Source organism: Petaurus breviceps, unplaced genomic scaffold (genome assembly GCF_028583685.1).
Source record: "Petaurus breviceps papuanus isolate PSGF00001 unplaced genomic scaffold, PetGlider_PUasm1.0 490, whole genome shotgun sequence".
Taxonomy (NCBI): domain Eukaryota; kingdom Metazoa; phylum Chordata; class Mammalia; order Diprotodontia; family Petauridae; genus Petaurus; species Petaurus breviceps.
Window position 1 is genome coordinate 21,466,948 of NW_027186352.1, and position 13,781 is coordinate 21,480,728.

Consider the following 13,781-nt stretch of genomic DNA (forward strand, 5'->3'; position numbering starts at 1 on the left):
CCTTCCTTCCTTCCTTCCTTCCTTCCTTCCTTCCTTCCTTCCTTCCTTCCTTCCTTCCTTCCTTCCTTCCTTCCCAATCAAACAATTTTGGAAATCTGCACATTATAGAATAGCACAGTCTCAGAAGAATCAAAATGGTTACTCAAAGAGCTATGGAGAGACACATGGTTGATACATCAACAATGAAGAAATGTGTAGGATAAATGACGTAAAAGAGAAATGAACAGCTAGAAAAGAAGCTGAGGATTCAGAGAAATCTTAGAAGACGAAGTGATACAGAGTGAAATGAGCAGAATCATATAGTATTGTAATGGAAGGGACTTTGAAAGACTTCAGAACTCTTCTCTATGCAATGAGCGAACATGACTCCCAAAGACAGAGCATGAATCAAGTTTCCCACCTCTGTGCACAGGGCAATGGGCACAAAAGACGATGCCCTACAGAGTCCTTAAATCTTTCATAGTCATTTGAAATGAGTGTATGCTTTGAGTGAGCTCTCCTTAGTGGGAGTGAAAGGGCCAACGTGGGGTTTTCAGTCAGAAAACAAGCACTATCTGTTCATGATCATGAAGATGAGTCTTGTCTAGCCCTGTGATTGCAGGGGTGCAGGACATTCCCATGTGGGGAAAGCCATCACTGGGGTAGAACAATGAATCACCTGGAACATGGAGTCTTAGAATACTGTCCATTCACATCTTCCTTTCTCCATTCATTGCACCACATTGAATGTCATGAAAATTACCTTCCAGTAATGGCAGTGCCTCTGCTAAGGTCTTCCCCTATTGCCAATGGAGATTATCGCAGGTTCTTGAAGACCATTGTAGCTCTGCCACTTTCCCCCTCTGACCATTTACCATTTTTGCCCCATTGAGTTGTGCCATCTTTCATAGGCACAAGCTAGACTGGTCTACCTACAGCTCCCAAGGATTCTCAGCATCCCAGCTCCGTTGTTTGAAGAAGAGAACTCTTGGGTTCCTGGATTGGAATGAATAGGACTGCTCTGGAAACATGAACAAATGTTTTGAATATGGAATCTTGGCTATTCAGAAGATTCAAAATAGGGGACTGATGAGGAAGCCCAGGACTTTAATCCTGCCAAATAAAGCTTTGGAAGTCACAGAGAGCATTCTGAATGTCAGGATGATGCAAACTCCAATCATGAAGTTGGCTTAATGATATTAAAGAACATGGGTCTTCCTGAGTTTTCCCTGTGTATTTTTTGTTAAAGTCACCAGAAAAGCTTCAGGATCTTTCCTTCCTTCACTCAACAACCATTGGCTCATTGGTTTTCTTGCCTCCATTAAGCTACCAAAGTAATTTTACTAAAATGTAGATCGGACAATGACTGTGTCATCCTTCCTCCCTCTCTCCCACTACTCCTGATTCAATAAAATGCAATGGCTCCCTATTAATTCCTGGATAACTATAAAGTCCTCTGTTTTGCATTTAAAGCCATCATGTCTTGGCCCCTTCCTACCATTCTGTAAGGTTTCTCAGCCTCTGCTCCCCTGTACCACACTCAATCTTCCACATCTGTTGGCTTACTTGCTGCTCTTCTCTCAGGATGCTCCTTCTCCCAGCTCTACGCCTTTGGCCTGACTATCCCCCATGTTGGGGACACCTTCCCTCCTCACCTCAGTTTATTAGCTTCCCTGGATCCTTTTAGCCTCAGCCCAGGAGGACTTTCCTAGTCCACCAGCTCGTGCCTTCCTCTGAGATCACCCCCAGTTTATCCCATACACAATTAGCTCAGGACATGGTTGTTTTTATGTTGTCTCCCCATTAGAACAAGCTCTTTGAGAGAAGGGGCTGGGTTTGATTTTCCTTTTTTATCATATTTCCAGCACTGAACACAGCGCCTGCCAATAGTAAGGACTTATTACTAATTGTTTACTTGTTACACCTATTATATTCTATGGCAGAGAACAAGATACAGAGAAGCAAATACAAACTTGGCACAAAGTTGGTATTTTGAGAGGACAGAGTGCTGACATCCGAGGGATGAGGAGGGGCTGTGCAGAGGATAGAGCCCCTGACCTGGCCCTCAAAGGAAGCTAGAGATTTTGAGAGCTGGAGGAGCAGAGGAAGGGTGCCCCAGGTATGGGGCACAGCCTGTTCAAAGGCAAGAGGGGCTGGAGGTTGAGTCTGTTGTGTGAGAAACATCAAGTTTGTCAAGTTAGCTGTAACATAGAGTCTATAAAGGGGGAAATGACCTATAAATCTGTAGAGGATATCTTTATATTCCAAAGAGCCTCAGTTTCCTCATCTGTAAAATAGGATGATGATAGCCCCTCGTTCACAGGTTTGTTGTGAGAATAAGGCATTTTGTAAACCTGAAGTTGCTCAACAAATGTTGGCCATTGTTATTTTCTTGTCTCCTCCTTTCTACCCAGCCATGTCCCACAAGGCCTCCTCCCACCTTCTCCATGAACCTTCTCATCTTCTCATAGATTCATGTGCTTCCAAACTGGAAAGGGTCTTAGTGACTGTCTAATTCAACCCTCCTCCCCATGTTATAGATTGATAAACTGAGACTCAGAAAAATGAAATGTCTTGGCCAACTTCATGCACTGCTAAGGTGGAGCCCAGACTGGAACCTGAGTCTTCTGACTTAAATTCCAGTGCTCTGTCCCTGATATTCTGCCTTCCCCATCAAAACCTGCATATGATCACCTTATAAATCACTGCAAGTCATGAGAATCCAGAGGTCAAATATTCTTAGATATGACCCAATCTGGTGCCTTGGGGGGCAGCTAAGTAGCACAGTGGATAGAGTACCTAGAGTCAGGAAGACTCCTTCCTGAGTTCAAAATCTGACCTCAGATGCTTCCTAGCTGTGTGACCTTAGGCAAGTCATTTAACTCTGCTTGCCTCAGTTTCCTCATCTGTAAAATGAACTAGAGGAGGAAATGGCAAACCACTCTAATATCCTTGCTAAGAAAATCCAAAATAGGGTCACAAATAGTTTCATATGACTGAGAAATGACTCAACAATAACCGATTGACTCAATCTAGGGCCCAAATTGAGTGCCCTTTCCTTAACTGTTACATGTGCCTTATACAGCCTCCTAGGGTACATCTTATCTTAGAGGCAGCTGCTGGGTATGTCTTCAAGGAGAGGCTGAAGGCCCACTTGTGGGGATACCACCCAAGGTTTTCTGTCCATGTTGTGTTTGGGCAGGATGGCCGCTGAGATCCCTTCTGATTCAGAGATTCTGAGTAATGAGGAAGGGTATTTTCACATTCAGCCTCATTTGCCATATTGCACATTAGGCTCAATAGGGAAAGAGGAGGTCATCTGCCCAGATCCAAAAGAAGCCACTGCCAAGGCCAATGTCTGAAATGTTCCTCGGGGTGAGACAGATCTGAGGCTCAGGGGAGAGTAGAGTATGAGCTCTGTGCGACTGTGGGAGAGCACACACACACACAATGCGGGGAGAGGAATGTACTTTCAGATGATGCCTTAGAGGTTGGCAGGAAATGGGCTACCAGACAGAACTGGGGAGTTTGAGGTTGGTACCTTAGCAAACTACATGTCTGGTATATAGTAGGTATTTAATAAATGCCCATTCATTCATTCATTTATGCATGGGCCACTCCCTGCATTTCCTGCTAGTCAGGCATGAGAACTGGGAGCCAGGCACACTGCTCTGGTCTTTTTCAAGTCTTTATCTTCTGCCTCATTGGCTACATTTACTGTTAATACATCTTGAGGGCAGGGATTTCATATTCTACTTCTTTGTTATGACTAGAAGGAAATATAGGGAATGAAGTGTGAATGAATAAGATTAAAAAATACTCCTCTGTTTGGTTTTTAAATCCCCTTTAATCCAGACTCATCAACTTTGCAGCCCCATTTGACATTATCCCCGCCTTGTGTACTCTGTGATTCCGCCAGACTAGCCTCCTGCCTTTTCCTGACACACAAAACTTCACCTCCCATCTCTGGGCCTTTGTATCAGCTGTGTCCCATGCCTGGAATGCAGTTCCTTCTTACCTCCTCCTAGAAACCCTCTGTTTAAGAGGCCTCTTAAGTACCACCTTATTAAGCCCATCCTGAGGCCGCTCCCAACTGCCTGCTCTTTATAGTCATGAGATCATACTTTCAGGACTGGAAGGATCCTTAGAGGCTGTTGAATCCAGCCTCTTCACTGAGGAAACTGAGTGAAAAAGAAGTTAATTGACCTGCCCAGGGTCATACAACTAGCTAGTGATTATGGCAGGATTTGAAATCTGGTCTTTCCGACTCCACGTCCAAGCTCTATCCAAAGCACCGCCTTATATTTATTCTGTTTATCTTTATATGACTTTATTGTCTACCATTGGATATAAACTCTTTGAAAGCAGAGATTGTTTGATTATTTTTGCAACTCTAGTGCCTAGTACAGTGCTCAGAGCATAGTAGGTGCTTAAGACATGATTGAGTTGGGATGCTCCATGGGGCATCATGGAAATTGTGTGGGGTCTGTAGCCCCAGGAGGGGACTTGACTCCTGAAGCTGCTGTTACCATGGTGTGAAACCCTAGTCAAGTCCCTGAATCTCTCAGAATCTCCATTTCCTCATCTGTCAAATGAAGGAGGGGTCAATCATCTCTAATGTCCTTTCTACTTCTTATAAGTCTATTATCATATAGTGTTACCTGTTATGGGAGCTTGTAATTCAATGTAACAAACATTTGTCCAGCACCTACTGTGTGCATATCACTGTGTAAGATGCTATGGAAGTATGAAACAGCCTGTTTTAATGAAAAGACGACAGGATTCAGAGTCCAAAGGCCTGAGTTTGAATCCCAGATGTCCTATCAACTTCCTGCATGGCATTGGGTAAGTCCCTTTTCCTCTTATGGCCTCAGTTTTCATATCTGAAAAATGACATTTGTATACATTTGTTTGCAGGTTGTCTCCCACATTAGATTGTGAGTTCTTTGAAAACTGGGATGGTGTTCTGTCTTTCTTTGTAGCCCCAGAGCTTAGCACAGTGTCTGGCACACAGTAACACTTAAAACATGTTTGTTGATTGTTGACTAACTGATCTCTGACTACTTCTAGCTCGAATCCAATGACAGAACACAGTCTTCTTCCTCAGAGAGCTTACAATTTCCATGTGATCAGGGAAATAACTCATTTCTGGTGTGCTTTAAGTTTTATAAATTTCTTTCCTGTGATGTGGTTAGTGTAAGTGTTAATATCATTCCCATTTTATAGATGATAAATTAAGTTTCAGTGAACTGTAGTGGCTTTCCCATGGCTTTATATTTCATTACTGTCAGCTGACACTCAAAGCCAGCTTCTTGCCTCCTAAACCAGCGTTCTTTCCACTCTAATGACTTTTCCTGGGAGCTTTGAAGGGCCATGGTTTGACTGTTGACATAATGTTCATGCATTGGGTAATTCTGAATATTGTCTTTATGGGCATAATAATTGCATTCATGTGAGTGGAGTATGCTAATGTGTGGCTTGGACAGAGTTAGCAAACGTTTTCCTCTGTAAGAGCAGCACGGCACCAGACTCCTGGGAGGAAGACAGTGAAATGAAAGACTGGGAAAACTTGATTCATGATGGATTCCCAATTTCAAGATGGCAGACATGTGTTAGGGCTCAGTATGGTGACAAGATGAGAGCATAGCTAGCTCAGACTGGAAAGCTGGCCAGTTCTATGAAGGTGTGTCCTGGGAAGGATTCCCGGCTCTGCCTTTGGATTTGGGTAAATTCTTTCTTCTTCCCTAAAGTCTTCTAAGGTTGTATGGCTTGTGTGTACTTTACTCCTTCTCTAGCACATAATCAACTACTCTGAAAACTTCTAGATTGAATGTATTAAAGGCAAATTTGTTGACCAGGGGTGAGAAGGGTGATTTATAGATAAAATACAACCTAAGCCTACCCTGTAAAAAAGGTATTTTATGAACAGGGAAATGGAGGCCCCAAGAAGGAAGTGAACTTAGTGTCATACGGGAATCTAGTAGCAAAACTGGTCTTCAAACTCGTCATAGAATCAAAGGTTTAGAACTGCAAAGGTTATCAAGAGACCATTGAGTCCAATCCCTTCACTTTATAAATGAGGAAACTGAGGCACAGGGATTATGTTTTTATTTTAAACCAATACACAATAAGAAAAGAAAAAGAAACATAAGCTTAAAAACTGAAGCTTAAATACAAAATAAGAAAAGAAAAAAAAAAGCATTGCCATGTGCTCAGGGAGTTTAAATGACTTACCTGGGTCATTCAGGTATCTACAGCAGGATGTGAACTCAGATTTCCAATCTGCTCCCCTATGATGTCAGTCACCAGCCCTGTGACTTTATAGACAAAAGAGCCCCTCCCTGGCCATCATTCCTTGGTGTGTGTTTTCTCTCTCATTAAAGTATAAGCATCTTGAGGGCAGGAACTGTTTCCTTTATATTTGTATCCCCAGTGCTTGGTACAGAGTGCTTAATTAATATTTTAATTAATTAATTAACATTTTAATTCATCCATTCAGTCATCCATTCCTGATTCCAGGTCCAGTGCCCTTATCATTTATACCAGTGGTTTTCAAACTTTTTTTGTCTCAACCCCCCCTTTTTTTAAATTTAAAAGCTTTTATTTTATTTTTTGCTTTTTGGTGGGGGGAAGGCAGGGCAATTGGGATTAAGTGACTTTCCCAAGGTCACAGGGCTAGTAAGTGTTAAGTGTCTGAGGTCAGATTTGAACTCAGGTCCTCCTAATTCCAGGGCCAGAGCTCTATTCACTGTGCCACCTAGCCGCCCTCTCAAACCCCTTTCTATTCTTTTTTTTAAAGTAAATTTTATGTTTATTTTTAGTTTACATCATTCATTTCCACAAGATTTTGAATTACAAATTTTCTTCCCATATTTCCCCTCCCCGCCACCCCAACACAGCAGTCCCACTGTAGATCCCCTCCCCCAATCTGCTCTCTCCTATATCCTCTCCCATTCCCTCTTCAACTTTCCAGTAGGGCAAGATGATCTCTATACCCCACTGCCTGTATGTCTTATTTCCCAGTTGCATGTAAATATACACACACATATTTTTAAACATTTGATTTTAAAACTTTGAATTCCAGATTCTTTCCCATCCTCCCTCATTACCCACCCTTACTGGGAAGATGGGAAATTTCAATATAGGTTGTACACATGTAGCTATGCAAACCATTTCCAGAGTGGATATATTATGAAAGACTGACTATGTTTCCCTCCCTCCTATCCCACCCCCCACTTGTTCTATTCTCTACTTTGACCCTGTCCCTTTTCAAAAGTGGGTGCTTCCAACTTCCTTCCCCCCCCCAGCCTGACCTCCCCTCCATCATCCCCCCTCTCATCCCCTTCCCCCCTACTCTCCTGTAGGGTGAGATACCCTATTTAGTATGTATGTCATTCCCTCCCTAAGCCAAATTCTATGAGAGTAAGGTTGACCCATTCCCTTTTGCCTTCCTGTTCTTCCCCTCCATTGTAAATTTTCCCTTCTTATATAGGAGATAGTTTACCCCATTCTGTCTCTCCCTATCTCCTCTCATTATATTCCTCTCACCTCTTAATTTCACCTTTTAAGTATCATCCCTTCCTGTTAAATTGGTCCTGTGCCCTCTATCTATGTATACCTATAAGTATATATACACACATTTACATATGTATTCATGTCTATATACCCTCATATATAGACATATATATATAGATAGATAGATTTCTATTCCCTTCAACTGAGAAAAGTTTCATCAGTTACAATTATCGTTTTTCCATGTAGGAATGTTAATAGTTCAACTTTGATAAGTTCCTTATGATTTCTTTTCCCTGTTTACCTTCTCATGCTTCTCTTCCCTCTTGTATCTGAATGTCAAATTTTCTATTCAGCTCTGGTTTTTTCAACAAGAATGCTTGAAAGTCCTCTATTCCACTGAATGACCATATTTTCCCCTGAAACATAATACTCAGTTTTGCTGGGTCCCCCTTTCTATTCTAAAATTATTGAGGACAACTTCCCTCAAGAGCTTTGTGTGAGTTTCCCCTATAGATATTTACTTTATTAAATGTTAAAATGTTTTAAAAACATAAAATAAAACAAAATGTTTTAGTATTGTAAAAATAGTTTTGACCCCCTTAATTTTCACTGAACACACTTTGAGAACCAGTGTACTAGAGCACACCGGTCTGGTGCCTTGCCAACTCCTCCAGTACCTCAGACAGCGTTCTGTATAGCATAGGTAGGGCCACTAGGTGGCACTGCAGGAGATAGAGCCCCAGGCCTGGAGTCAGGAAGATTCCACTTCCTAAATTCAAATCTGGCCTCAGACACTTGCTAGCTGTGTGACCCTGGGCAAGTCATTTAACCCTGTTTGCCTTTGTTTCTTCATCTGTAAAATGAGCTGGAGAAGGAAATGGCTAACCATTCCAGTATCTTTGCCAAGAAAACACCCCAAATGGGGTCAGGGAGAGTCGGACACAACTAAACAACAGAATACTGTGGGTATTTGATAAATGTTTGTTGAGTTATGAGCTCCCAGTAATGGCAAGGTACCATGACATAACTATAATCATAGACTTAGAACTGGGAGGGGTCTTAGGGGTTACTGACTCCAAACATTCCATTTGACAGATGAGAAAAATGTGACCTAAAGAGCCCCAGTGACTTACCCAAAGTCACACAAGTGGTAAGTAGTGGCATCAGGATTCAAACTCAGTTCCTGGGAGTCCAAATCCAGGACACTTTCCATTATACCAGACTGCCTATCTGGGGCTTTCTGTGTGGCATATAAAAAAGGTGCCATGATATGAATTTAAATAACATACCAGTTAATTCTTCAATAAAATACTAGAAAAATGACTATCAATGTTAATAAAAAAATCTCTAGCTAATGGGGAACCTATATATCACTTGTTTAAATGGTGAAATGGTGGCATCATATACACTTATCATCCTGTGGAGAGCTATCTTCTTTGCTGTCCCTGTCACCCTAAGAAGAGGGCTGGAAGAACTGACATCTCCATAGTGCTCTAAGAAAGTTTGAAATCATGTTGTATGTATTCATTTTCTCATTTGATCTTCATAATGCCCCACAAACTAGGTGCTATTATTGCCCCCATCTCAGGGATAAGGAAACTGAGCCAGAGAGAAGTTAAGTGACTTGTGTAGGGTCACACATGTGTGAAGCACAATTTGAATCCAGGCCTTGCTCCAAATTCAACAGTCAATGCCACTATGCCACATTGCCTCCAAAGACAAAGACACACACACACACACACAATTTTATGTCTAACTGTGTGTGGGGGCCTTTTTGTACACACATGTAACATTATATAACCCAATGAATAATTCATGCAACACTTTCAAAACCATGACTGGTATCCAATGACAGTTAGTAACTTGTAAATGATTGATTACATTGGGTAGAATGTAAGCTCTTTGAGGGCAGGAACTGTTTGAATTTTGTCTTTGTCTCCCTAGCACTCAGCACTGAGTCTGGCACCTAGCAAAGGATGAATAAATTCTGGTTTACTGATTGATTGTTTTCTTCTGTCAATCGTCTTCATCTATATAATCTATACTTCTGCCTCTGTCTGCATCACTGATATCTGTACCTCCATCTACGTTATCTGTCTCTATCTACTTATATAGTATATATCATCTAAATCTATGTCTGTATCTATATAGTCTATACTTATACCTCTAGCTACATCACCAATATCAATATTTAGATGTACGTCTACACCTGTATCTATCTCTATCCTCCAAATCCATATCCATATCTATGTGGCATCTATAGCTGTGTCTCTTTTCTATCATCTATATACAGACGTATTCCTTTTACCCAGTCATCAGTGACAGTGAATGTATGCACTCTGAGGGCAAATGTAGCCATTTTAATTTTTCCTAGCAACTGTTTGAATTTTGTCTTTGTCTCCCTAGCACTCAGCGCTGAGTCTGGCACCTAGTCAAGGACTAATAATAGATTAATACCTAGAACAGTGCCTGGCTCCTGGTAAGTGTTTAATAAAGTGGTTGTTGGATTGATTAGATGGATTAGATTGGATTTTAGGGGCTCAAGGTGGGCTTTCAAGCTGCAGACATGCCATTAGCTCCTAATTCATTCATGGCCAGATTATATGCTTGCTCCTGATGGGTTTCGATCTCTGACCCCTGGAATTGGAAGAAAGGATTGGGACTTGGTATTTTTTTGACTTCGCGGTCATTGTCATTGTCTCTCTACCCATCACTTAATTTTGTAAACTAAGGCTTACACAATGTCATCCCCTCAACAATGCCATGGGGCAGGACACAACTGGACTTAGATGCATTCAGATTATCTATATTCCATCTCCCCCCTCTCAGCTTTACCCAGACCCATCCAGGGCTTCACAGTTCCTTTGAACCTAGTTCAGGCACCAAATCAAATAGGAAACCTTTCCCAATTTCTCCAGTTGCTGGTTCTGTCACACCAAGTTATTTTGCATCTGCTTTGGATGTATCTGTATTTAATACATGTCATTTCTCCCAAAGGAAGGTAGTCTTTTGGTGGGCAGGGATTTTGTAATTTTTTGCTGTCCTCAGCTTCTAGCACAGCACCAGATTCATTGTAGGTGCCTGATGAATGAACGCCTATCTACATTACTCACATTCACAAGATAATGATTGGCTAGAAGCCCTCTATAAGACAGATCTGATCCCTGGGCAGTAAGCCCTTGGCCTTTGACTTGTGATATGGCATGGCCAATGACTTTGGTGGCGGAGGTCCACCATGCATGGGCCCATCTGCCTCAGTTACACTTTGTGTTGGGGTGCTTTGTGCATGAGGGGGCCAGAGGCCATCTTTGCTGGTCTCTTGTTGGAAGATGCTGTGAACTGGTGTGATTCAGAGTCACCATTTGTATCCTTGTAGGACAAAGATGAGGGCCCCAGATCCTGCCTCCTGATTCCCCAAGGATTTCATTAGAACATAGAGGTAGGCTTCCTGCCTTCCAGCCCTACATGAATGAGAAGCCATCTGGAATGTTCCTCCAACTTAAGCTGCACTATGGCCCAACACACTGGGAGAGACGTCCTTGGAACAGAGCTTATTAACTGGGCCATCCAACTTTCTCCACCAACCATCTGCTGTGAGGCCTAGAGCCCATGGATTTGGGGGCAGACACAGCCATGTTCTGCCGCCAAAAATCTGCTACATTTCTTAGCGAGAAGTAAGGGAAATAGATATTTACTGAGCTCAATTATGCTGCTTGTTTCCTTCCACCAAGAACTAGGAGTGAGGCTGCTATTACCCCAATTGATTAAAAACCAGCCCCCTTCCTACCTCAGGATCTTTTCCAGCAATGACTGCCCATCTGGCTGCCAGGCAGAATCTCACTAAATTAATATACATTTCTGCTCCAGAGACAGAGAGTGAGATATTTAATGGGGATGAGCAAGCACATACACTCTCAGGGGAAATTCCCAACTCAGTACAAACATCCAAACACAACAAAATGACTCTTAGACCATGGAAACAGGGTTCTTAGCAGTCACCCTAAAGAAATGCTATGCACAAATATTTCTGATATCAATGGATTGCCCCTTCTAGGCCAGGCTTGACCTGCCTTGACAAGAAGCCACAGGGATTTCCTAATTCCTAGGTTTTGGGGTGGAGTAAGAGAAAAAGTAGAGGGGAGAGATCAAGAGAGGAAAGGGAAAGAAAGGGGCAGGGGAAATGTGGCAATGAGAGAATGAGAGGAGGGGAACAGAGGGAGAGGGCAAGAGAGGAATAAAAGAAAGAAAAGAAAGAGAGGAGGCTAGATGAAGAGATAGAGACAGAGACAGAGAAGGAGAGAAGGGGAGATTGGAAGAGAGGGAGGGAGAGAGAAGGGGAGGGAAAACAAGTATTCAGAGGGAGAAAGGATAGAGGAGGAGGAAAGGGAGTTGAAAGGAAAGAGGAAAATGGGAGAAAGGAATGGGGAAGAAAGAGAGGGAGGGAAAAAATTAAGAAAAGAAAGAGGGGGAGGGAGAAACAGAGAGAGGATCAATAAGGAAGATTATGGGAGGCAAGGGAGAATAAGAAGGCTGAGGATGAGGGAGAGGGAAGAGATGCATCCTGGAAGAGAGGAAAGGGAGAAGGAGACATGAAGACTGCTGGCTTCTCCTTTTCACACAAGCATCAAGAAAAAGGAAACTATTTCTGCTCCTTTGTCCATCAGAAAACAGAAGAGGGGAGAGAAAAGCCAAGAAACTCTCACTCTCTTACCCACCTGGGAGAGAAATTGGAGGACCCAAAGTGAGGCCCCTCAGCTCAATTGGAAAGAAACGGAGCAAGAAGAGAAATATGGAAAAATGAAGACAGTATCATTCCCATCACCCTCGACTCAGCCCCGCCATTTTGAGTCATTTTGGGCTCATTTCACTGTTGGACCCATTCACTTTTTTTTCTCTTCCCAAACAAAAACATTTAATGAAATCACTTAGTAGGAAAAGCAGCCTCCCACATAAATGAGCTCTCCACAGCACCCCCCTTCACCCCCTCTAGACTGTCCAGACCATCTGGTCCCAGCTGTCCTCTCACCCAAAAGCCCCCTCTGTCCTCCCAGTCCATTCTCCCCTCTTCTACCCGAGTCTTTACACATTAGACTATAAGCTCCTGGAGGGCAGGGACTATCCTTTTTGCTGGTATTTGCATTACCAGTGCTTAGCACAGTGCCTGGCTCATAGGAAGGGCTTACAAAATCCTTGTTGCCTTGACCCCACTGTCAGTGGGAAGTCTCCTGGGCACATTCTTCCTGCCTCTTGACTCCATAAACCCAGTGTCCTTCTCTCATAAATGCCCTCACCTTCTCCCCCAGAGCCAGTCTGTTACATCTCCTTCCTCCAGATCTCTCTCTGTACCAAGGAGTTTTCAGGGAGTGTTTGTTTCTTCTTCAGATGGAATAAGCTGGAGGTCCCCCCAGATGTGCTCCCTCCTGCTGGTGGGTGCCAGTCTCCAGAATCCCAGCTCCATTTATTCACTTAATAGCTTTTATAAAGAGATATTTAGAGATACAGAAGGAACAAACATACAAACATTTTCCAGCAGTGCCTTGGGGCCACACTTTCCCCTACACCGTCTCAGTTTCTGAGGGCAGTAGGCTCAACCTGACTGTCTTTCTACATGGCTTCAGTCTCACCAAGTTTACATCCAAAGGTGACATGATTGTCTCAGGTACTGGCCTGTCTGGGGTCACGAAGGTCACTCCTGAAGGGCTCTGCAAGATCCTTAGGGCACTGATGATGCTCTGTCTGCAAACCCAGCCCATGAAATGCCAGGATTCTGAGGTGCCCCCTGAACTGTTCAAACTCAAAAGTTACTCTCTTCACTAGTTCCTGGGAGTACAGTAGTCTACGAGCCTCCCCAAGGGTGCTGAGGCTGAGAGGCTGTGGCTGAAGGTGACAGGCCTTTTTCAATATGTCCACAGTCAATCAAAGAGTCTCCTCTTCCCCACTGGGCCAGCTGCCTGAAGTCAGGTACAAAATGTTCCACCCTGCTCCACTTTTCCTCCACAGCCCTTGCATCCTTCATCATTGCCACTCTCCCTGAAGCAGCAAGCAGATTCCCCAGCCTCTCTGTATGGGAAAATTCCATTAGAAACCTTCTGTGCAACCTGACCCCCACTGCATCCAAATTAGACTATCAAGTCCCTGCAAAATATCAAAAGAGATAAGAGAGGATTCACTCAAGCATTTAACACAGTACCTGGCCCATAGTAGGCATTTCATAAATGTTTATTGACTATTAATTGAGTCCAATACCCAGAGCAGGAGGGAAAGTTCTTCTTCCATGCAATCCATGA

At 43.0% G+C, this 13,781-nt stretch overlaps 1 long non-coding RNA gene across 1 annotated transcript in view; it reads left to right on the forward strand.

Annotated features, from left to right (window-relative positions):
• Positions 1-11,113, forward strand: part of LOC138172087 (uncharacterized) — a 28,215-nt gene extending 17,102 nt beyond the window's left edge. Inside the window, exon 3 of the long non-coding RNA XR_011171049.1 lies at positions 10,871-11,113. This is a non-coding gene — a long non-coding RNA (uncharacterized lncRNA). The remainder of the gene's footprint in view (positions 1-10,870) is intronic.
• The last annotated feature ends 2,668 nt before the right edge of the window (positions 11,114-13,781 follow it).